This window comes from Sphaeramia orbicularis, chromosome 10 (assembly GCF_902148855.1).
Source record: "Sphaeramia orbicularis chromosome 10, fSphaOr1.1, whole genome shotgun sequence".
NCBI classification, from domain to species: domain Eukaryota; kingdom Metazoa; phylum Chordata; class Actinopteri; order Kurtiformes; family Apogonidae; genus Sphaeramia; species Sphaeramia orbicularis.
Window position 1 is genome coordinate 12,566,371 of NC_043966.1, and position 25,411 is coordinate 12,591,781.

Below are 25,411 nucleotides of genomic sequence, written 5' to 3' on the forward strand. Positions count from 1 at the left end.
TGAAACAACGTGGTGCCAGGCACAACAAACCCTACCCCTCGCACGTATTGTAGCTTATTTTGGTATCGATCCAGCTGATGTCATCATGTGTATGTGTGTGCTTATGTGAAATAAGAATTTAGGTGTGTTTCCATTCAATAGTGTTCCATAAATATGAAGAGCTGATTCATGGTTAAAGGTAGTATTTCACACAATAATGTAGCATATCTGACCCATTGATAAACATAAGGTCCATGCCTGCCTTGAACTGAACCAAAACACTCATCTGTTATACAATGTTACTACAGATTCTGGCACAGTTTGTCTAACATTCCTTCCTGTACTTAACACACGATGGCATTTGACTGCAGTTTCCCATCTTATGATATCTATGTGTTAGTCTTGTACAATCTGATTCTTAAAAAAACAAATGGTGCCAGGCACAACAAACTCCACCCCTGGCACATAGGTAAGGTCTATCATTTGTTGATTTTAAGCTGTTTAAGTTCATCTGTTTGTTTGCTGATTTGAGCAATTACATCACAATCTATAGAATTCATCTTAAATGGCATTGCTCTTTGTCTTGTGTAGTCATTTTTCATTTGCTAGAGTCATTTTAAATTGTATTCTTTTGTTTATTTTACCAGTCATCTTACTCATTTTTAACCCATAAAGACCCAAATCATTTGCTGACTGAAACTGTTTAATACCTGTTGATCCACTAATCCTTTCAATCCATGTAAATAATTGGTGTAAAATGCAGTTTGTCATCTTTTCACGGTCATCAGATATGACCCATTTGGACGTTCAGAGGCTCCGTAGTGAATGTGGAAACTCCGTCATCTTCTCCAACATTGATTCACCAGTAAAACCCATGGAGTTGGATCAATGACAGTGGATGGAGACACTGGGTTTATGTTCAGTTGTTGATACCTTTGCTGAAAAAGTCACTTTTTCTTTAGTTTTCTCTGTTTCTGATATGTTAACCCTCAACTTCAATCTGAGCTTTTATGAACATCTACATGATCAGTAAATTAAATATAGGAAAATACATGATCTTCACTGATTTTTTTATTTATTTATTTATTTATTTTTTTAATACAGATGAGAATATTATAATAAATGGTGAGAAATCACTTTGTATTTTTTCTGTCTTTCTATCCATGAGTCCTCAGTGGTTAGTCATCCTAAAGTTGAATTATTTTCCATCTCATACAGTAGGTTATGAGTGACTCATTGTATCCTCTCTGTTACTCTGTCAGTAAATGTATTATGTGATTTTAAAACAAATGTGACAGTGATGCACATACACATGAAAAATGTAGGCGAAGGTGGGGAAAAGTTCATTTCTTGTCAAAAGCCCACAATATTGATACCTGCAAGATGAAAAAAAAATGCAGAACTAGTCATGGTGACCTAATGGTTTACTGCATAAAAATGCCTACCCTCTTATCATCTTAAACTTCCCCCTCAATCATATTATCTTTGGTCTGGTTGGAGGCATACCATTAAGATAAAATGGTGGTCACACAGATTCTGCAGTAGCAGTTACTAATCCCATCCAGCTCCTGGGGCATGTGCTGCCGCCGTTCTGCCATACTACCTACATAATTATGTCTTCGTGGTGTTCCAGATAGTACCTGATCAGGAGACTAGAAAAACAGTGGGAGTCCAGGTCATAAGAACCTCTTCAGATGATTGCTTTGCTCTGAGTTGGTGATGAACACTGATGTCTGTTTACTGTGTTGGCAGGAGCAGTGTAGGCCAAAGAAACAGCTTGAGGCCACAGTTTCTCATTCTTTTGACTGATGTTGGGTGTTTCTGTTTTAAAAGAGCTACATGTGCTCGGTCTACTTTAAAACAAGTGGTGTCAGGCACAACAAACCCCACCCCTCGCACGTATTGTAGCTTATTTTGGCATTGATCCAGCTGATGTCATCATGTCTGTGCGTGTGGTGATGTTAGCATATCAACTGCCTCTATATATGTGTCAAGTTTGAAGTAAATTGAAACAAAATTTATGTTTTTAGAGACATTTGAAATGTCGTCCATTATAAGTAAATGGATTTATGAAAAGATTTATGAAAACAAGGTATGGGGACTGGTGCACACCTAAAATGTCTTCAGGGGACAGGTGCGGAGAAGCATTAGGTACGAATGAAGAAGAAAAAAGGTATCTTGCACACTGTCCATTCAACTTGCAAAAAACTTTAATATAGGATAGCTAATATAGGATAGCAACGTTTGGGTCCTCTGGACCTTTTTCAAGCAGAGATATAAAAACAGCATTGACAATACAGGCAAATATATGGCCTGCCCTGTCAGAGGTAGCCAGTCAGGGGGTGAGCAGGCAGGGGGCCACAGTCAGTCATACAGCTGTGTTAAACTGGCAGTGATTAAGAGGCTCCACCCAGGGGAGATGATAGTGATAATAATAGTAAGACCATGCCTGTCGTCATAGTTACAAACACCAGGCATGGTCTTACTATTATTATCGTGCCTGAATTTCCACAGTCTTATTTATCCATGTACGCAATGAGTCTGTTATCGCCTCCCCTGGGTGGAGCTTCTTAATCACTGTCAGTTGAACACAGCTGCATGATTGACTGTGGCCCCCTCCCTGCTCACCCCCGATTGGCTACCTCTGACAGGATAGGCCATATATTTGCCTGTATTGTTAATGCTGTTTTTATATCTCTGCTTGAAAAACTCCAGCGGACCCAAACATTGCTATCCTATATTAGCTATTCTATGTCAAAGTTTTTTGCAAGTTGAATGGACAGTGTGCGGGTTACCTTTTTTTTTTCTTCACCGGAAAAGATTTTAAAAATTCATACAAAATTTGAACTTTGACCTACTTCTCCTAAAATGTAATCAGATCTATTCTGGGTCACTGGCAATCTATAAACCCAATTTGGTATGAATTCAACCAATAGTTTGCTGCTAGAGTGTTAACAAACGAACCGAACTAAAAACAGTACCCCTTGCCTATCCTTCGGGAGGCGGGGTAATATTAGAAATGACCTACAGTTCTCATTTACAGTATTCAGAATCAAGTGTCTTGAAGTTATGCAAAAGATGTCAGTGTATTGGATTGTAGAAATTTGAAGTCAATATTTTTATAACAACACATAAAGGGATTTATGTGACCCCTAGAGGGAGTAGTGAGTCATTCTGTCTATCTCCCATGCAGTGACGTGCAGTCAGAGGAGGCAGGGGAGGCAGAGCCTCCCTTGTCAATCTTGAAAAGAAAAAAAAAAAAACTTGACTATAAAATATAATAAATGTTGATAGTTGTCAGCTGGTATGTCCTATAAACTCATTTTCCGTTCAAATCCAATGTTGTTATTATTATTTTTTTATTTTTTTTGTCAATTAGAATAGCAGAATTTCCGCATGCTCCGTTCAAATACAGGGAGGAGATGCGCCGTGAGGCAGCGTTATGCTGTGCCTCCCGGGGAACTGTCTACTCCCCTCATGAACTCTGCTGGTACCCGATGAAAATATTGTGTCGCTGTCCCTCTGTATATCGCAGTTAAAATGCTTTCAAACACTCTGATTATATGCTCTATCCTTCCATAATCTGCATAACGTATGGAATGTATTTCTGTAATGTGTTTAGGCTCGCAGATTAATCATAAAACCGCAGTGAAAAAGTCACTAGGGGAGGCAAACAGTACCCCTGCCTCATGATAGATGGCGCCAGTGAGTCCACAGATTCATGCGCTTATAATCTTCTTCGTTCTTTTTTATGCACTTTAATTCACCAGGATCGGCGCATGGATTTCATGTACAAATAAAGGTAAGACCATAAACTTTTTTTATTTTTAGTTTGAAATTGCTCTTTTTGAAGGTTTCCTGTTGAGTTCCTGCCAGTCTACCAATGCTGACTTGATGCAGAGCCCATATACCCAGGCCGTTCCTTTTGCTCACTCTCTCTATTCCAGTTTCTCAGGCCACCATATATTTGTAGATCTGGCTCTGAAAGAGTCAGTGCCTCCCTAGCCATGAACCCCACTGCACGTCACTGCTCCCATGGTGGGGGAAATTAACATCACAGGGCCTTTGACCAAGGCATCAGAAAGTGAGCAGATGGGATGAGAACCATTAAGAAAAAACTTTTAGAGTCAAAGAGATAAAGTGATAAAAGCTAGGAGCACCACAGGACACAGCTCTAAATGAATGGAATGGAGGTTGATGATAAAATGGCAGTGTTTCTTCTACATGGATGAGTTTGACTTTGAGGTTTATGGTATAAAGTTATTATGGGATGTTATTGTATTTGCCAAGTTACCATTTGTTGATCCACGGTTCAGACTTAATTGTGACAGTTCTGACCTTGTTTGTTGAATTTCAAACAGATCTTTAGTGCAGCTACTGACAACACAAACCATAATGAAAACAGAGGTGGTTTGTGGTTTTACTGCAGCTGTTAACAGAGCTATAATGTAAACTATCAGCTGGTGCAGCATGTGAAGGTAATTAGACATCATTATTTTGACCCACTGTTAAAATAAGCGACTACGAGTTTTAGTCTGAAGAAGAAAACTTCATGATACCATAATACAGAATGTGTGTAAATAATGAGCTTCATACTTTATTTAGTGAGTGATACAGTCTGTAGATATATAATGTTGATTCACTGGTGGTTCTGATGTCAGAGTATGTTCTGGTACAGGTCTTCCCTGTGCTGTTGAGTGTTTGGAAAATCAATACTACATAGAACCCTGTAAATATATTCACAATAGTCCGGTCAGAGGATCTTATAGCCAAATTCTACCTTGTTTTAAACATGGACAGGTGGTTAAATGAAGTTGGATGTGTGGAGGAGGTTTATATCTGTGAGAAATTAAAGAAGTTTTCCTCTTTAAGTCTTACTTTGAGTCTGCAGCCAATTATTGAGTCTGTCTGTCCGTGAACCTCAAACAGTAAGTGACGTCCTAATGGTCCTACAGATCGTCTTCCTCCATCGCCTCATTCTTTTGGGTCATTCAGGCTGTTGATCTGTCAACTGTAATGACATGCTCAGTTTTCCATTATGTGTTTGATTGAGCCTGTTTGTGTTGTTACCACAATGATAATGAGTCAGAAATTAATCTGTCTTGGAAGCTGAAGTTCAAAGTATCTCACTTTGACTTCCTGTGACGAGCCAAATTATGGAAACGCTATCACCGCCGCTTTTCTTTTCTATTAATTTGGATTTTGTCTGAAACTAAAATTAACTGAATATTTAATTTCACTGGATGGGGCACCAGTATGTGTTTAATTCTCACTTGGATGTGGCCAGTTATTAATTTTGTTTGGCTTTATTAACCACACCACACTTTGAAATGCCTTCAGAGAAAATTGATGCATGTAAATCAAATCAATGGGAACACTTTGATCTTTCTTTATATATTTATTTATTATGGGCTGGCAACGTGATGTTTCAGCAAATAACAAAATAATGAACAAAGCATGCATGTAATTTTACAGTGTTTGCATTGTCCAAGCCAAGATGTCATTTAGCTTGAATAACCTCATAGATGTTCTGATTACAGCCTTAATATGTTTTTTTTTTTTTTTTTTTTTTTTTTTTTTAATGGGAGGCATACTGGTTAGCATGTCTGTTCTTAATTCCCAGTTGGACAGGGCTTATCTTTGTACAAATATAGGCCACAGAACTGAATGCCTTCCATGGCAGTTCACTGATTATAATGAAGCTATGTGCTAATGCTAATCGTTATTGCTAATGCTATGTGCTTTTGTATTGGGTAAAATGCAGTGACTGAATGTCCAGCAATACAGTGATTTAACTTTTAACCTTAATTTTCTATTTATTAGTGTCAAAAAACTGGTGAGATTATATGAGGAAGCCTGCACTTTACAGTGGGGAACATTTATTTGCTCTGTCTTTTCTTACATAAGATTCAAAGATTTTTATTGTAAAGGCAGATCACCCCCCCCCCCCCCCCCCAATCACCACTTGTTCCTTGTGCCAGTATCAACTTTTCATGAAAATTTCAGCAAAATCCATCCATAACGTTTTGAGTTATCTTGCTAACAGACAGACAAACAAACAAAAAATTCATCCCCGTCCCCATCCCCCCAATCACCACCAAAATTTAATCATTTGTTCTTTGTGCCAGTATCAACATTTCCTTAAAATTTCAGCAAAACTTTTTGAGTTATCTTGCTAACAAACAAATAAACAGACAAACCCCTATGAAAACATAACCTCCTTGGTGGAGGTACTAAAAATAAATACATGGTATAAAGAATAAACTACAGTAGAATATAGTGTATAGATCAATTATTTGCAATAGCTGCGGTAGTGCAACACAGTAACTATTAAGGAGGAGGTGCATAATGGATCAACACAGCAGCAGATATGGCAATAGTAGTAGACAGTCAGCAGCAGTGGGAGAATATCACAGAAGTTAAGTCTACTGAGTCTTATGCAAAAACAGTGGGGGTGGATAACAGTCCAGGGGCAGGGGTCAGAGGGGGGAGGTAGTGGACAGAGTTCAGCGTCCTGACAGCCTGATGGACAAAGCTGTTCACCCCTCTGATGGATCGGGTCCGTAGGCTCCGGAACCTTTTTCCTGAAGGCAGGCGCTGAAGAGTAAGTAGGAGGGGTGGCAGGTGTCTATAAGAACACATTATTAAGGTTTTCTGCACCATTATAAAACTTGGGTGCAGCCATTTTGGGCAGAATTTAATAAATATCTGTGGGTCCCTGACTGATTTTTTTGTTTGTTTGTTTGTTTTTCTTTAATAAATGTGTTTATTGGGTTTTTTCTTTTTTAAATAGGCACATAAAACAAAATAATAAAACAAAACCCAGGCTGGGAGTGGTTAGAAAGTAAATAAAATTATATATATGCATATACACACATGAATCTATACACACACACACATATATATGCACATTCACATACCTTCTAGGCTATACATATGAAAGGTACAGTACATTATGCAGAATACAATACGATAAATTTTAATAGAAATGCTCTTATCATTATAGTAGATATGTTCACATTCATATAGTCAAGGAATGGTTTCCATATTCTTTCAAAGGCATCGGTCTTGTAGTACATGAGACAGGTCAGAGAGTCCAGGGGTATGAAGTCCATTAGTATCCTATGCCACCCCGCAACTGAGGGCGTTTTATCCAACATCCAGTGCTGTAGAATATTTTTCCAAGCACACAAAGCCATAACATTATACAGTTTTTTGTGATATACATCAAGTACAGGGACACTAGGAAGGCCCAGAAGCAGAGGAACCAGGTGGAGTTCAAGCTTCATTTTGAGAACTTTTCGTATTTCAAATAATACCTCATTCCAATATTTTTGTATTTTAACACAGGACTAGAGACAGAGTAAGATCACCAATTTCTGTCCTACATTTAAGACAAACTTGAGAGATGTCCTTTCTATATTTGTGATGACTGCTCAGAACAACATGTGCTCTGTGCAGTGTTTTAAGCTGGAGTGCTCTAAAAACTAGAATTTTCCTTGCATTCTCCCAGATGTCTTCCCACATCTCCTCAGTTTTCACAACACCCAATTCCTCTGATTGATTTTTTAATGATGCGATCTTTGTCACTGGGGTAAAAAAAATCCATAGTTATCTTTCAACATGTTGTAATTCAAGTAAGAAAGCCTGTGTTTTCAGGCTGTAGAATATCTACTGTGGCACACATTTTTGTCTAACAAGTGTTTTCAGACAGAAAAAGGGTTAAATATGTGACTGAAAGCTACAATTAATTCAGCCGGACACAATTCTACAGCTTTACAAATGTATCTCAAACAGAAACAACATAAAAGAGCATCAGATCATCTATGGTTATACAGTATTTACTCTTTCTATTTGGACAGAGGGGAGAAGTACTGAAGAGAAGTGTGTGTTGATTTCTCCTTTTATTTTGGCTCCTTTAGCCACAGCATATTTTGTTTTAAACCCATAAAGACCCAAACATTTATCGCCAAGTAAAAGCATGTACTGATCTAAACTGTTTAATACGTGTTGATCCACTAATTCTACCAATACATGTAAATAATCAGTGTCAAATACAATTATTCATCTTTTCACGGTCGTCAAATATGACCCATTTAGATGTTTAGAGGCTCCGTAGTTACCATGGAGACACCGTCATCTTCTACAACATTGATTTACCAGTAAAACCCATGGAGTTTGATGAATGATAATGGATGGAGATGCTTGGTTTATGTTCAGTGAATGATAGATTTGACAGAAAAAGTCACTTTTTCTGCAGTTTTCCTCTGTTTTTGATATAATAACCCTGAACTTTAATCTGAGCCTTTATGAACATCTACATGATCAGGAAATTAAATACAGGAAAATACCTGATTTATACTGATAAAATGCAAAATAAAGAAGATAATATTGTAATAAATGGAGATAAACTGCTTAAGAAAGGTTAAATATAGAGTAAATGTCATTTGGGAACTGACACAAAAGTAGTGCTGGGTTTTTATGGGTTAAGCAAGACGAAGTGAAATTTTATTGAAAAAACTTGGAGAACTGTTGAAAATGGAAAATTCTTTCTTTCTTTCTTTCTTTCTTTCTTTCTTTCTTTCTTTCTTTCTTTCTTTCTTTCTTTCTTTCTTTCTTTCTTTCTTTCTTTCTTTCTTTCTTTCTTTCTGTCTTTCTGTCTTTCTTTCTTTCTTTCTTTCTTTCTTTCTTTCTTTCTATTTATTATCCACAGAGCAACCCTCACCAAATTCAATACCAGTTCACCCAGTTTTAATATTATTATCGGACCTTCATGTGTTCTGAAATAATATAGGTAATTTGCAGTGCAGTTTTTACTTTGCAGATGACAGACATGGTGTATTCACATGTGATTCAGATCAGAAATGACCTCCTCAATTATTACAAATTGCCTCAGGTTCACAGGTAGAAGTAGTCCTGTGTGATTAGGACTTAAGTTTTTAATAAGCTTAGGGGAAAAGGCTGGAATCCATAGAGCATCAATACCTTCTGAAAACCAAGAGAAAAGCCTGCCCATTTGTCAGAGTCCTATTATTATCCTACCTTATAAGCAAAGTATATTGAACCCTATTCTCATGTGACTGGTATTATATGGGGACCTGTGGTGAGGGAAGGCATATATGATCTTAGGCCTGTGTGGATGCAATATATTCATAAAAGGTCATGTAAAAATTCCACCATTTTTCAGCAAAGAAAGGTTCTGTGATCTCATTAGTCCCTTTCTAATTGACGTCCAAGAGATTTTAGTCTTTTATTCATTTATTTTTCCCATTTCCTGGTCAAGAACTATGAAACCTGTGCTGATAATAAATGAAAGTTGTGTTTTTGGTGCTAATTCAGGAGGCTCATGTCATATAACTGTATGGGAACACCTTCATTGAAAGAGCATATTCTTTAGAAGACGAAAAAATTTCAGAATGTGATGATGATGATAAATGTCTTTCTACCTTCTATCAGCTCAGCCATTGTAGTGGGTAGAGATATAACGAAATGAAAATTTTATATCATGGTTATTGTGACCAAAATTATCATGATTATCATTATTATTGCAGTATCATTGAAATGCGCTCAAAATGTTCAAAAAGTACTTATACACACACAGAAATAATTGAACTAAGTTTTATTTTGAAAAAATAATAATAATAATAACACACACACAATGTACTTTCTTTTGTCAGAAAAATTAAAATATTAACATGTAAACATCAAACATACAGATGTGCATTAAAGATGGCACCTTATGGCCATAAGCGGGAACTGCACTTAGTGCAAATTATAGATAAGAACTCAGAACACTTTTCTTTACATTCAAAGCTCAAGACTAGTCTTCCAGATTTAAGAACTTGTACAGAAAGAACATTTTCACTGTTTCAACTACCTGTACTGTAATTTCCCAGTTTGGGATAAATACAGCACATCTATCTATCTATCTATCTATCTATCTATCTATCTATCTATCTATCTATCTATCTATGTATCTATGTATCTATCTATCTATCTATCTATCTATCTATCTATCTATCCAATCTTAATCTATTTTGCATATGAAAGCAACACTTCCATTTCTGTGTGAAGTTTTGTCCCCTTCGCGGAGACTTTTTTTTCCTGCATTTTCTGCAGACAGGTTGACCATCTTCAGTTAGTTTCCCCTCATCATCCTTTAAAAATCAAAAATATGTCCAGACTTTTGACTTTGTCCTTTTAGTGGGGGAAAAATCTCTGTAGTGCTGTCAGTGCAGGTGCTTTCTGCCATGTTTTCAGAGGCCAAACATTGCAAACTGCACATGCATGCCTGGAGTCCTGCTGCTTCTCCAGGAAATGAGCAGTATCACCACAAGTTTTTCAAAGTGTAAATACGGTTTTGATGAAACAGTAATACTAACCATTGGGAATTTTACTACAGTTTATCATTATGCCGGTAATCGTTACATTCCTAGTGGTGGGTAATACTACCCTATTTATAGTGAGTTTTTGCTTCAGATCTTGGACGTACAGTCAGTGAATTTATGTAAATGCCATGTATGAAACAACAGACATGGGGGTTTGGTTTTTTAATGCCCTGAGGTTCACAAGTTATAAAACAGGACTTCATATTGTAATTAATGCTCAAATATGTCCTTTATATACTGTCAATAAGCAGAAATGAGGAGGTTCTAAAGGGAAATGTTTTAGTGAATGACTTGTAGATAAAAAAAATAAATACTTCATACTGTTTAATAAAGAGTTAATATTCTATTCAGTGTCTGGATTTGTCCTCCAGGAACTGTCAAGCATGAAACATTTTATTTCAGTTACAATGCAGTGAATTTTGATTCACCAGTTTGTGTCTTTACTGCATGAATGTATGTGGAAATGTCTTTATTTATGTCAAAGAAAGCACAATTTAGACACCAGGTGACAACTGAAAGTAGAGTAGAAAATAAAAGGCTTTGAGGCTTTTTTTTAATGTTGTTTATTTTCCTGTTATCCCTGCTGAGTCTAAATGCATGCAGGCATCATTTATTCCTCTGTCCTCTTTTTTGTCTTTTGTTTGCAGACGTAACTTCTTTAAATATGCATGTAGATTGTTCCGCTTGAAAAATCAAATGAGGTTATGTGTGTGCTCTCGTTTTTTTTTTTTTTTTTTGCACCTAGCTTATATATAGGAATATTAAGGTTTGACGGAAAGCTTCCAGCATGACCATGATTAAAACACTAATCAAATCTATTAGAGTAAAAGGTTAAGGTGACTGAATTATGAAATTAAATGTAAATCCTCGGCTTCTGGCAGAAAAAATTCAGATATTCTAAATATTGAGGGGTACACATCGCCTATAAATGCACTTTAACAGCTTCTTTGATTGTAAAATGACATGAAGTGTGTTGTTTTCATGGACTTAATCAAAAAGAATGGATACCGTCCTTTAATTGTGTGGGGAATTGTGTAGTGTTTGCAGCCACAATTGACTCATCAATTTGCTCAAGTTATGCACCTGAGAACAATTTGCTCTTGTTTTGTCAGTTTATAGCCCTTAAGGTGTTCATCCACATTTCAGCTCACTGATTGGTCCATAATGAAAATAGCAAAAGCCTCAAGATTGCATGTCTTTAATGTGTGGAAATGTGCACACACAGAGCTCTGCACACTCACAAACCAACTACCTCTCTTCTATAGTATTTCACAGTCATAATACACCTTTCTGACATACCCATTAACCCTCCGGTATCTCGTCCACCAAGGCCCTTACTAAGCATCAAGTGTGCCTTTTTCGCACACTTGTGGAATAATGTCAAAAAATTTTTCATTCAATTCTTACAATTCATACACTTTTTTCTATTTCATCAACTTGGGCTGTAAATAAAAAATACCAAATACTCAATAATTGTCACATTTTTTAACCCTTTAAATATCATGTTTGTAATGGAAACAAACCTTTTTTTTTTGTATGCAAAAAACACAAAAAAATTATTTATTTTCAATATACTACATAAGAAGTGGATCACATATTATTTGATTTTTGCAGCCTGGCATATGTCAGTGATTAACTCCAACATTAGTTAATTTGCAGTATTATTTTTGGCGCTAGGTCAAATGTTCAAAAATACTAGCATCTGTCACCAAGTGTGCGTAAAATGCACACCTATGAATCAAACTATTAAATATTATACATTGATTTATTTTTCTGCTCTAATTTGATGTTATTTTTGTAAATCAAGGTCAGCCCTAATCATACATATCAAATGGAAGAAATAGTGCGTTTTAGGCACACTTGGGAGACAGATGCTAGTCTTGTAATTTTCTTTTGTTTACAATGTACACATTTTAGTTGGTGGCCAATATTTTAAAGATCATGCAGAAATGAACAACTTTTGAATTCTGACCTTATTTAAATTGTGAAAAATAATATGAAGTTTTTTAAAACAAACTGCAAAGTGTGCCTAAAAGGCGCACCCGGATACCGGAGGGTTAAAGCAGGCTCTAGCTGGTTTAATGCTGGAAGGTCTGGAACATGTACAGTAGTGTCGAACTCTTGTTAATGTCATTTGCATGGATGTTAATAATGCCGCATCTGTTTGGCAGTGTGGTTTATGATGAATTCCGTCGTTTTTGGATTAGCTTTTCACAACAAAAGTCTAGTCCACTATGTGATGAATATACAATACAATACAATACCATGCAATACAATGCACTGTCGTTGCAAAATACCTTAGTACAGTGCGACAAAATTTGGTTTTACATGCTGTAAGGTGCTCAAGTGAGTTACACACATCAATTAAATATTTGAGAATAAAGTATAGAAATAAAACAGTTAAGTAAAAAAAGACTATACAAGTGTAAAAAAACAGTCAAAAAACTTGCATATCTACCATAAAAAACAACACACCCACCCAACCACACATACACACACATACACACACATGAGCAATGTGAGTCCAGTATCAAATAAGCAGAATAAACAGTAATGGCTGTAGTGTTAAAACCTTTAGGTAAAGTGGGTAGTGCAGTGTCCTGAGTTATAGCAGCAGAGTGCAATTCCATTATAAAGTGATGTAAGTGATTATGCGTTCTGGTGTCTTTATTTTTCTTGTTGTGTTGTAATTAGGGCTGTCAAAATTAACACGTCAGTGTGGATTTATCCATCATCATGATTAATCTGATTAAATATTTTAATGCACTTAACCCATCTACAGCGCAGAATGCCTCTGAGCATCTCTGCTAACACATTTTGGGCAGTTTGTCCAAGTAGAGTTAGCGTTATGCATGAACAAATGGGCAGTTTATCTGATAGTGACAGGCAGCAGAACCAACCCATAAAGATGGAAGACACTAAACAGCATGGTGGCGCTCTGGATGGAAATATGAGGACAAAAAACCCAAGACGGAACAGTTGTTTCCAATTGTTTTGGTTAATCCAGAGCCCTACAAAGACAGTTACAACACGCTTTGATGTCGCCGCTCACATGGTTCATGTTGGCCTAAACAGTTCCAAGTTACACTCAGTGCAGGAACTACCAGCCCCTCCAAAACCCAGGAGTAGGTGCATATTTCTTCCATTTTTTACAGCAGGAGTCTGTGGAGGTGTCGCTACTCTGATATATATCGAAGACTCTGGTTTAAACTGTTGAAGGTGTTTAAGAAACACATGAAGTGCAGATACTTTCCCTTCTTTCTCGAGTCTGTTTGCTCATGCAAAATGAAATGCAATTAATATAGATAGAATATAGGTCATTCATTTTCTATATAGAATATATTCTATTTTCTATATAGAATATAGAAAATGAATGATATTTACCCATGATTAACTGAAATGAATCCACAGCAACCCTGTGATTAATCTGATTAAAAATTTTAATCATTTGACAGCACTAGTTGTAATATGACACATTATGATGAATGTTTGTTTCCAAGCCAAAGACAAATGTCTGTCTTTCGTACACAAAAAAGTACACAATAATGTTTGACAGTTTAGATTCATTCAATAATTTCTTCCATATTCTTGATCGTTCTGTGTACCTTAATATGATTTGTTGCTAAAATATATAGAATAACTGGAGCCACATTCATTTAAGTTGCAAAAAACTAAATTGTTGTGGTTAGATGAGCTTTATTATCCTGTAGGTACAATAATAGATAGTCACAGTTACAGAAATCCTTATCTTACTTTTAATTAGGAAATGGCAATCTCATTATTTTAGATCATAATCTTAATTTGGATTATCATCTACTTCTCAGATGGACTGTACAGACTGTGTCATAAGTTTCTCATTCTGCTGTTGCACCAGTGTCTGGGTTTGTAGTGCTGATGTTGTCAGTGCATTGACAGAAATACTTTAGTGTCTGTCCTCTCTTGAGTTTTCAGATGAGCCCACATTAGGTTTCAGTTTGTGTAACATGTTGTTTTGCTTCTACTGAAGAAATAATGACAAACTATTACCCATAGTCTGTCGGCTGCAGGTCTGGCCTCTGAAGTCAATGTGCAGTGAGTGTAATTTACACAGACTCTCAAGGGTTTGATTAATTATAAAACTCTGCAGGGATGAATTAGGCAACCACAGTCTGGGTAATTAATGGGAGCGCTGCAGCTGTGAATACAAGAGTGTGGACTAGTGTTTACTTCATCTACAAGTTGTCAAAATATTGTGATAATGTCAGTCTAAAATGATGCAAAAAATGTGGAGTTTCTTGTCACGTCACAACAACAGAAGCCTTCACACACAGCGTATGCCTTCAGACATCTGTGAAAACTAGTGGAAAAGTTGTTATGCTTTGCCTAAAGCTTGCCTGCATTTTATAAAAGCAAAGAAATTGAGATTCAAATCCTGAGTTGTCGTCACTGGATCATCCCGCCCCTTTTTAATCCCTCACTGCTTAAATTTATTTACTATTATATACAAAAATAAATAAATGGTTTGTGTTGTTGCTGTCAAGCAGATGCTATATTAAGTGGAGATTGTTACTTTGAATATCCTCCTGAGAGCCGGGAAAGCTAATTTTTTTTTTTTTTTTTTACATTAGATAATTACCTCGATTGGATAAAAGATAATTCAACAGCTGTGATGCAAATTAGTGACATTGTCATTATTGTCACAAAAGTAACTAGAAGCACTCGGAGAGCGCAGACCTCCGCCAAGGCTGATCAGTGGCCCCCCCCCGTGGGCCCCCCCACCCCCGATCACCACCAAAATTTAATCATTTCTTCCTTATCCCATTTCCAACAAACCCTGAAAATTTCATCCAAATCTGTCCAGAACTTTTTGAGTTATGTTGCACAGTAACGATCAGTGCCCCCACCCCCCCCACCCCCGTGGGCCCCCCCACCCCCGATAACCACCAAAATTTAATCATTTCTTCCTTATCCCATTTCCAACAAACCCTGAAAATTTCATCCAAATCTGTCCTTAACTTTTTGAGTTATGTTGCACACTAACGATCAGACAAACAAACAGACAGACAAACAAACAAACAAACAAACAAACAAACAAACCCTGGCAAAAACATAACCTCCTTGGCGGAGGTAATTAAATTTTTCAGTTTCAGGTATGTAGATTATTTTATTGATGTTACTGTTGATCAGTTCCATTGAAATTGATCTATGAATGTCAGGGATCATACTGTAGATAACTGGGTAACCATCATCACACTGATTTCACATGTAATAATCAACAATATGTAATAATCAAAAATCAATATTGTACAATAATCATAATCATCAATGTGTAATAATCAAAAATCAATTATGTGCAACAATTATAATCAACAATGTGTAATAATGAAAAATAAATAATGTGCAATAATCATAATCATCAATGTGTAATAATCAAAAATGTGTAATAATGAAAAATCAATGTGCAGTAATCATAATCAACAATGTGCAACAATGAAAAATCAATAATGTGCAATAACCATAATCATCAATGTGTAATAATCAAAAATGTGTTGCTAATAATGACAAATTGATAATGTGCAATAATCAACAATGTGTAATAATGAAAAATCAATAATGTGCAATAATTATCAATGTGTAATACTGAAAAAATCAATAATGTGCAATAACTACAGTACTTACCTCTCACTGTCTTCTGTACCTAACTAGGTATGAATGTATGACTCGACTGAATGGGAGAGGAGTGTGGGGTGTTTTTGTTTTTTTTTAATGACGAAAATATCTTTCATTTCATATTGTATATTTCCTTATTTTTACTCCAGAAGTACCATCTCTATAAGGCACTTCAGGGTTTTGTTGTGTACAATGACAATAAAAGGAATCTAGAGTCTTGAAAGAGCGTTGAGCAGCACCTTATTACAAAAACAGTAGAATATTGAAGCAAATTTGCAACAATTATCTACAGAAAGTGTTTATTATTGGACACATTCCTCAGACTACAACTGACAAGAGTGGTGTTGAACAGGTCAGGCCCGGGGCTTGTTTGGGTTGATGAATACTGAGGGAATAACAGTTTTTTGTGGGTGTTTTCTTCTGGGTCAGTGAAAGTCTGTGGCATCGACCCGTTGGCAGTGACTGAATGGTCTGATGACGGGTGAGAACGGCCCTGCGTGATAAGTGTGTCCTGACCGGCAGTACGGTTCAAATAAAGGACTCTGGTTTGAACCAATTATTTTGCTCAGTGTTTCTGTTGCTTTGAGAACGACGCCAGGGTTTGAAGAGCTATTCCTTCTGCCTGTCTGCATGTTGTTTATGTTTTATGACAGTTTGGGCAGCCACGAGGGAAGAATTCCTGGTATTCTCAGCTTGGTTTTTCAGCATTTGGCGGTGGTCAGAAAATCCTATTTGTTATATTATATAAGCAAACATGTCCAGTTTATTGTCTTGTACACTGATAATAATATAACGTTGCTCCTCGTGGACTGGACAAGATTTTATCAAGATGCGTCATGTAAATATCTTCACTAGAAAGCTGATTTTACCCAAAAAGGAAGTAAGAAGCATAAATCATAAACCATTAATACTTTTACTTAAACTGTACAATTCTTTGGTACTTGTATTTCTATTGTGCGCTAGTTTGTACTCCCAGTGTTTCAAAGGGAAATACTGTATTTTTCACTTAGTTTTATTTAACCCATAATGACCCAATGCAACCTTTGTGACAGTTCCTAAATTAATTCTCTCTATTTAACCTTTCTTAAGTGATTTATCACCATTTATCATAATATTATCCTCTGTATTTGACATTTTTTCAGTGAAAATCAGGTATTTTCCTATGTTTTATTCACTGATCATGTAGATGTTCATAAAAGCTCAGATTAAAGTTGAAGGGGTTTTTTTTACATCAGAAACAGAGAAAACTGAAAGAAGGGACTTTTTTTTTTTTTTTAGCAAAGATATCAATAATTGAACATAAAACAAGTGTGTCCATCCACTGTCTTTGATCCAACTCCATGGGATTTACAGGTGAATTAATGTTGTAGAAGATGACAGTGTTTCCACGGTAACTACGGAGCCTCTGAACATCTAAATGGGTCATATCTGATGACCATGAAAAGATGACAAACTGCATTTTACATCAATTATTTACATGTATTGACAGGATTAGTGGATCAACAGGTATTAAACAGTTTAGATCAGTACATAGTTGTTGGTGTTCATGGATGTTTGGGTCTTTATGGGTTAAGATGATGACCTCACACAATGGGTAATAGAACAAGCCTTTAAAATACACATTATTAAAGATTAAACTAGCCATTTTCAATCTTTTTGGCTTCTGACGTCTTAGACAAACTAGTGTGTTTTCTGACTCATATTTCAAAGGTCTTTGAACTTTTTTTGTTTTGTTTTAGCAGCTCCACAAAGTAAATGATTTTCCTCTATCAATTTATCACATGGCTGCTTTTCAATAAATATTAAAATGATCATATATCACACCAGAAGTCGAGATTGGAAATAAAACTGAAAACAATGTATTTCTGCATCTCTTTTTATTTTTCTCTCTTTCTTCTCTGATGTGATGAGTCATCAGATATAAATGAATATAAATAAATGCAGGTTCAGTATAAAATAGTTCAAAACAGACATACAAAACAATACTTACACTTTAGTATGTAGTAATGTTACACAGAATACTATATCACTCAGAGGGACTAAAACAGTGTTTTTAGTTAAAGTACTTGACATACATTTAGGTACATTTTCCTGCTAATGTTGTTACTTTTGCACAGATTTTTCATGCAAGAATCTTCCTTCTATATAAACACTTCTGCATTGTAGTATTTCTTCGTTGAGGGGGAATGTGAGAGCGAATGAATTATGGGTCAATATTGTAAAGCGCTTTGAGTATCCCAAAAAGTGCTATAGAAATCTAATCCATTATTATTATCATTATTATTATTATTATTATTATTATTATTATTATTATTATTATTATTTACCCATAAAGACCCAAACATCCATGATCGTCCAGAGCTATGTACTGATCTAAACTGTTTAATACCTGTTGATCCCTTAATCTTATCAATACATGTAAATAATTGGTGTAAAATGCAGTTTGTCATCTTTTCATGGTCATCAGATATGACCCATTTGGACGTTCAGAGGCTCTGTAGTGAACATGGAAACACTATCATCTTCTACAACATTGATTCACCAGTAAAACCCATGGAGTTGGATCAATGACAGTGAATGGACACACTGGCTTTATGTTCAGTTAATAATAGATTTTTGCAGGAAAAAGTCACTTAATCTTTCATTTTCTCTGTTTCTGATATAATAACCTTTGAATGTACTCTGAGATTTTATGAACATCTACATGATCAGTCAAACAAATATAGAAAAATATCAGATTTTTACTGAAGAAATCCAAAATAAAGAGGATAATATTACTATAAACGGTGATAAATCACTTAAGAAAGGGAAATATAGAGGAAAAATTACTTGGGAACTGCCACAAAAGTCCCACTGGGTCTTTATGGGTTAATTCTGTAAAGTGTCTGAGTACAGTACAACTTCTACTAACATACCTCAGACATGCTGCTTTAATGGGAATGAATAAATAATACAGTAGTTACATGTCTTCTCAGTTCTTTTTTACCTGTAAGTGCTGTTACACACCAGGAGCCTTTTTATAATTAGAACTGTAGAAACAGGGTTCCCACGCATTCTGGAAAACTTGGAAATGATTGACCAATTTTTCAGTCATGGAAAACATATGGAAAATGAGGAAAAAGGTCAAATGTCCTGGAAACGGTTAAGTTATCCTGGAAAATTATTTATCCTTCCTCTGTCCTGTGACCTTGTGTCTAAACTTAGATGGAACAAAGGAAATCGTTTTTCAGTGATTTACTGAAAATCTAAAAATATTTTTAGAGGAAGTGCAGAAGAGAAAGTTGCAGTGGAGGGAAAAAGTCAGTGTTTTGCAAGTCACAAGCAGTGGTGTAGTCCAGGGTACGCAGAGTATACCCACCTATTTTTCAGTCATCATTGGGTAGACCCACTTCTAAATCCCCCTGATGTGCTCCATTCAGTATAGTATAGTAGTATCTCAGCCAAATTGCCCATTTCTTCCCCTAGGATGGTGAAGCCATGACCCGCCCTGTTCTGCCTCTAATTGGCTAGTACTCGCTGCTGTCACTGATTAGATTGGTTAACTTTAGGCATGAGGACTGATGCGCCAATCAGAGGCAGAGTAGGGCGGGTCATTCCCTGGAAAATATTGCTAACTAGTGCTGGACACTTATGGAATCTGATTGGCCACCTCAGGTGCCAGTGCCACCCCAGTTGATTGACAGGTCACTGCATGTCTCATTGAAAGATGTGCAATTATTGGAAATATGAACGAGAAGGGCAGAATAAACGTCTTTCAAATGAGTGACACATAATGAGAGAACCTACTTTCATGGAATACATAATTCTGAGGTAAGTTTTAAGGTGGTTTTCAAATGAGTCACTGTTTTAAACTACTGCACATATGACTGCACATTTAGAGAGGAGATGGTGTCACCATTAGTTCAACTATGCAAGTAAGCTAACGTTATGAAATTCTAACGTTATAAAAGGCTACTGTTATGAAAGGCTAGCGTTACGAAAGGCTAGCGTTATGAAAGGCTAATGTTATGAAAGGCTAATGTTATGAAAGGCTAGCGTTATGAAAGGCTAGCGTTATCCTTTTTTTGCCTCATGTTGAATACATTTACATTCATGCAGCTAAACTAAATAGAGTAGTCTTACATGTCAACGTTTCTAAAACATCATTTTCTGGACTCCTTCAAAAAAAAAAAAAAGGCAAAAATTCAGAGTATACCCACTTCTCCAGGGACCACTACACCACTGGTCACAAGTCTCAAGTCCCAAGTCGAGTCCTAAGTCTTGAACTTTGAATTTCAAGTCCTTTGGGTCTTTTAAACAGTAATAATATATTACTTGCCTTTGGCGGTCTGTACTTCTCACAGCCAGTCTCTTGGGTAGCTGTTATCAGAACGTCCTCAGAACAATTTGGAGTGAAAGCAGCTTATGTGATTCCCAATCTAACATCATCCCTTTCAACAGCTGCACAGTAAACATAGATTCCCCATTTATGTTTATTGTGTTTTTAGTCCATCCCACTCACAACGAATTGACTCTGTCATATAAGATGTTCTCATACATGAAGTCAACAGCACTTGAACGACATGAAAGTGTAAAATAGCTCCTAAAGAGCGACATGTGAACCAGGTGAGTGAGGAAGATTATGGGCTGGAAATCCAAATAGCATCATGGAATGAAAATGGAGACAAAATACAAGATGATAAATGACAACTGGAGAAGACGTTTGAGAAGGAATATCCAGTAATGATCCGATAGGTTATGTAACTGTCCAGTTCTTAACATGCGGTTCCATTCTGCTGCACGTTCATCCTATGCCTGTTATTAAAACTATCCAGGTTTAAAGACAAAACACACACACACACACAGCACAAATATTGTTAGTCTCTGATTATACTGGGCTTTTTTTTCATTCCTAATGGGTCTGTCTCAGTGATTTGTTTGTGTCGCTGCGGTGTACGTCAGGCATGTGAAATATAGTTTTGCCTTTTTTGAAGTTGTTTGTGAGTTGTGAAATTGTTTGATGTGCTTTCTGAACTGTGTGGTGGTACTACAGCAGTTTGCATCATCATCTGTAGGTAGAAAGATGTTTTATTGATGGAATAACCAAGAAAGAAATGAGAAAACTGGATTTTAAATAAAACAGGCAATTTATTATAGACTATTACCAATTGTGGAGCTGTTTTTTGTTTCTGTTTTTTTGGGTTTATTTATTTATGTATTCATCCTTTCTGTTGTTGTTGGTACTATTATTGTTATTATAATTGTTTGGCATTGTGTGCTTGTTGTTGAATTTTGGTTTTCGTGTTGTTGTGTTGAATGTACAGGGTGGGGAAGCAAAATTTACAATATTTTGAGGCAGGGATTGAAGGACAGTGTATGACCAATTAGTTTATTGAAAGTCATGAGAATTTATTTGCCACAAGAAAATTGACATAATAGAAAATGTTTTTATTCTGTGTCCTCCTTTCTCAATAACTGCCTTCACACGCTTCCTGAAACTTGCGCAAGTGTTCCTCAAATATTCGGGTGACAACTTCTCCCATTCTTCTTTAATAGTATCTTCCAGACTTTTCCGTAATAGTTTTGCTCATAGTCATTCTCTTCTTTACATTATAAACAGTCTTTATGGACACTCCAACTATTTTTGAAATCACCTTTGGTGTGACGAGTGCATTCAGCAAATCACACACTCTTTGACGTTTGCTTTCCTGATTACTCATATGGGGAAAAGTTTCTGAAAAGGTATGGATAATAGTGTTAGGTATGATTATGACATCAATATATGTTTGGTTTCAAAACAATTGACGTAGTGCCTGCTGAGAAAAAACAACTAAATGTTCATTGTAAATTTTGCTTCCCCACCCTGTATGTACATCCTGTTTGTTGAGCGAGTTATGGGAAATTGGGGTGTTTTAATTCTACAAATTTACTTGATTTTATTTTATGACTTGTCACTGTAACTTTTTGTAGTGTGCTATGGCTGTATTTTTTACAGTGTAGATGTCATTAATGAAGGTTTGTAATGAAGATAAACACATAAATAACATCATAAATGCCACTGCCAATTAATTAAAGCTAATACGGGTGCAGACAGCTGTCCTGTCATAATGAGACAAGAGCTGATCGTCAACAGAGATTTGCTTCAAAGCTGTAATTGATCAGTGTGAAACACTTGGCTCCAATTAGCCATGATTCACGTCCATAATCACATATGATCAAAAAGCCGCCCACTGTGGGAGGATAAGGGAGCTGTCAGTCAATGGTAACATCCACCTCGGAGTTTGCAGCTAATTCTCTCCGCAGCCTTTGTTTTCACAGTGGGAAAAAGGTCAGCGCTTGTCACAAATGGCACTCTAGCCCATTTAAACACAGTTGTTAGCATTTGTTAATATGACATGTTGTAAAACCTGGGTTACAGAGGTTGTACAGTGCAGTCGCCGATTTAAGCACAGGCACATAATAAACTGTAAAAACAGTGGAACCAGAAATAACAGTATGATTTGCACTAGCAGGGAGAGCCTCATCTTTTTTCTTTTACTCACTGTGAAGTCTTGCCGTAGGATGTTGTGTGAGGTGGTGGTGTTTTCTGTCACACTGTAGCACAGGTGTCCTGAGGTGAGTGCTAAGGCTAAACATGTCATCTGGAGCCTAATGCCGCCTGACGTCGGGGCACTGGGTCCACATGTTTTAGGATCAAGTGATCATTAATTGGTCAGGATTGAGGCTTCATTTAACCCATAAAGACCCAGTGTTACTTTTGTGGCAGTTCCAAAATGTATTTTTCTCTATATTTAACTTTTCTTCAGGGATTTATCACATTTTTTTATGACATAATCCTCTGTATTTTGTGTTTTTTCAGTGAACATCAGGTAATTTCCTGTATTGAATTTACTGATCATGTAGATGTTCATTAAAACTCAGATTAAATTTAAAGGTTATTACATCAAAACTATGTAAGCCGAGAACGGCAATGGATTTATATATTATTTTATGGTCGTTATCTCATGAATTAATTAATTTGCTATCTCGAGATGTCAAAGTTTGGGTTAGGGTTAGGATTAAGGTTAATCTCCTGAGACCCAGGAAAGTTCAAGTTTTGGCTTTTTTTTTTTTATATTAAATAATTGTCTTTATTTGAAACAGCACAATGCAACAATTTTTTCAGATGTATTTTTACAATTTTTATGTTTTTTTTGTTTTGTTTTGTTTTCCCAATAAAGCTATGAAACTCTTGTCCCCTACAGAGGACAAAAAAGCATTGCAGGGTCTCAGGAGGATAACAAATTAATTTATTTCGTTATTTTGTAATAGAGAACCATATACAGAACTCAGATGTGAACAGGTACCACATCGCAGCCTTCAAGAGCTGCTGCTGTCGTTTGGTGAACAGAGCAGAACAGACATTCAGCAACAACTTCCTGGTAAGTTACAGTAACTACGAGAAAACAAATTTGTTATCTCGAGATAACGAATTAATTTGTTATCTCGAGAAGTATGTACAGCAGTAAAAACAAATGTTTTAGGGAATAAACAGCTTCTTTCAACCCAAGTAGAACCATTTAATTTGACCCCTCCCTTTGCACTTAATGTCCTTAACCCTTTTATTCAGACAATATGAGTTTTATGGCATTCATTTTCTGGTGATTTATGCCAGGTTTCATTCAAAAGGGTCAGGAATCACACAAAATAGAGCCTCTCACCTCTACAACCCTTTTAGATCACTTTTTTCTGTGTGTCTTAAGGCTGTGTACATATTTTATGTATTTTTTTCTTGTTGTATCTGAAGAAAAGAGAATGAGAAATGTGAATGCATATTTATTGTATGCTCATTTCAATACAGCAAAGACAACAAAGCTACAGTACTGTAAATCCATAAAAATCAAAATATGGAACATGGTTGAAAGATGCAGGACAGAAGATCACAACCTATAGTAGGCAACAAGAAAAATGTGTCATCAGAACATTATTTGACCCTTGAACTGTAGTGTTTGTCCTTATACATATGCATATATAGAGGTACAGTATAACAGAACCATAACCAGTACTGTTATACCTCACTAAACCCATTGGTTTTGTTCATATTGTATGTCCTTCTGAGACCAAGGGAAGTAAATGTTTTGGCTTTTTTACAATAAATAATTGTCTTGATTAGAAATGGCGTAATGCAGCAGTTTTTCAGATACAGTTTTTATTTTAATTAAATTTTTTTTATGGAATGTCCTTTGCAGTAAAGCTGTGAAATTCTTGTCCCCTACAGAGGACAAAAATGCATTGCTGGGTCTCAGAAAGATATTTTGCAAAATTTGATAGTCCATTATAACTCTATTTTACTTGTTTATTTATTTTATTTTATTTTTTACTGCATGCTTTTTACCTACTCCATGTTCTATGTACGCACCAAACCACTAAAGCAAATTCCTAGTCATGTGAACCCTGTTTACTTACGTGGCAATAAATGGAATTCTGATACATACAGGTAGATTGCGACACAAGTTTTCTATTTCAGTTATGACAAATAGGAAGTAAACTGAGGACACGTGATGTGACATTTCGTTTTTAAAGCAAATCGTGTCAACTTTTCATCTTCGGTTCTGAAAGCATTCAATTCATGCAGAAGCTGCTGTTTGAACCACGTGCAAAAAGGTTGAAAGGAAAAATACACAAACAGTTTCCTTTGATACGATGCTTGGGAAATAATTTCACCACAGCTGCCACAGCCTGTCATCTGGTGTCCTTGTGTTTGCTGTGTACTCAATGCTGCTTTTATGTGGTAATAAAAATAACATCTCGGCGATTTCAGAGAATTTTACCACTACAAGTAACCTGATTTACCTACAAGAAAGTTTCACAGCAGAGAAAAACATCAGAAAATAACAAAATGCAATCCAAGCAGAGTACCGGTAAATAATGCACAGACCTGGGAATCGTCTCCTCTGTTGTGCATCAGACCTGCTGTAGTGTGAACAGATTTAGCATATTCTGGTGCATGTATCTGAAAACCAGGTTCATGTCATGTCATAGAATAGAATAGAATCTATATTATAAAAGGGAAGTGGACTCTGCGCGTGTATGTGTCTCAGGCATCACGCAAAATCCAGTCAGAGCTGACTGCTGCAGTTTGGCATTCTTATGTATTTTTGGTCAAGAAAGAGACTTGTAAAAACAGCAAGTTAATAGGACAAATATTTTGGGAGATATTAGAAATTTTGGAATACAATAGCCTTACAATCACGTTGCTGTGCCCAGAATCACATGAACGCTTTGGTGGTGACTGCTGGACAAATGCAGTATAGTATGCGTGAATACACAACAAATATCTGTGCTGGAGGACCAGGATGTTGCCCCTAAAGGTCAGGATGTGGATTTTAACCCTGTAAAGCCTGAACCATTAAATCATTGACAGAAAATTTCAGTTC

The 25,411-nt window shown here is 36.2% G+C and overlaps 1 protein-coding gene and 1 long non-coding RNA gene across 2 annotated transcripts in view; both read left to right on the forward strand.

Annotated features, from left to right (window-relative positions):
* Positions 1 to 23,660, forward strand: LOC115427640 (uncharacterized). The gene is made up of 3 exons (XR_003936528.1): positions 1 to 12; positions 15,491 to 15,496; positions 23,605 to 23,660. It is a non-coding gene; the product is annotated as an uncharacterized LOC115427640 (long non-coding RNA).
* Positions 1 to 25,411, forward strand: part of rxfp1 (relaxin family peptide receptor 1) — a 230,813-nt gene that overhangs the window by 122,301 nt on the left and 83,101 nt on the right.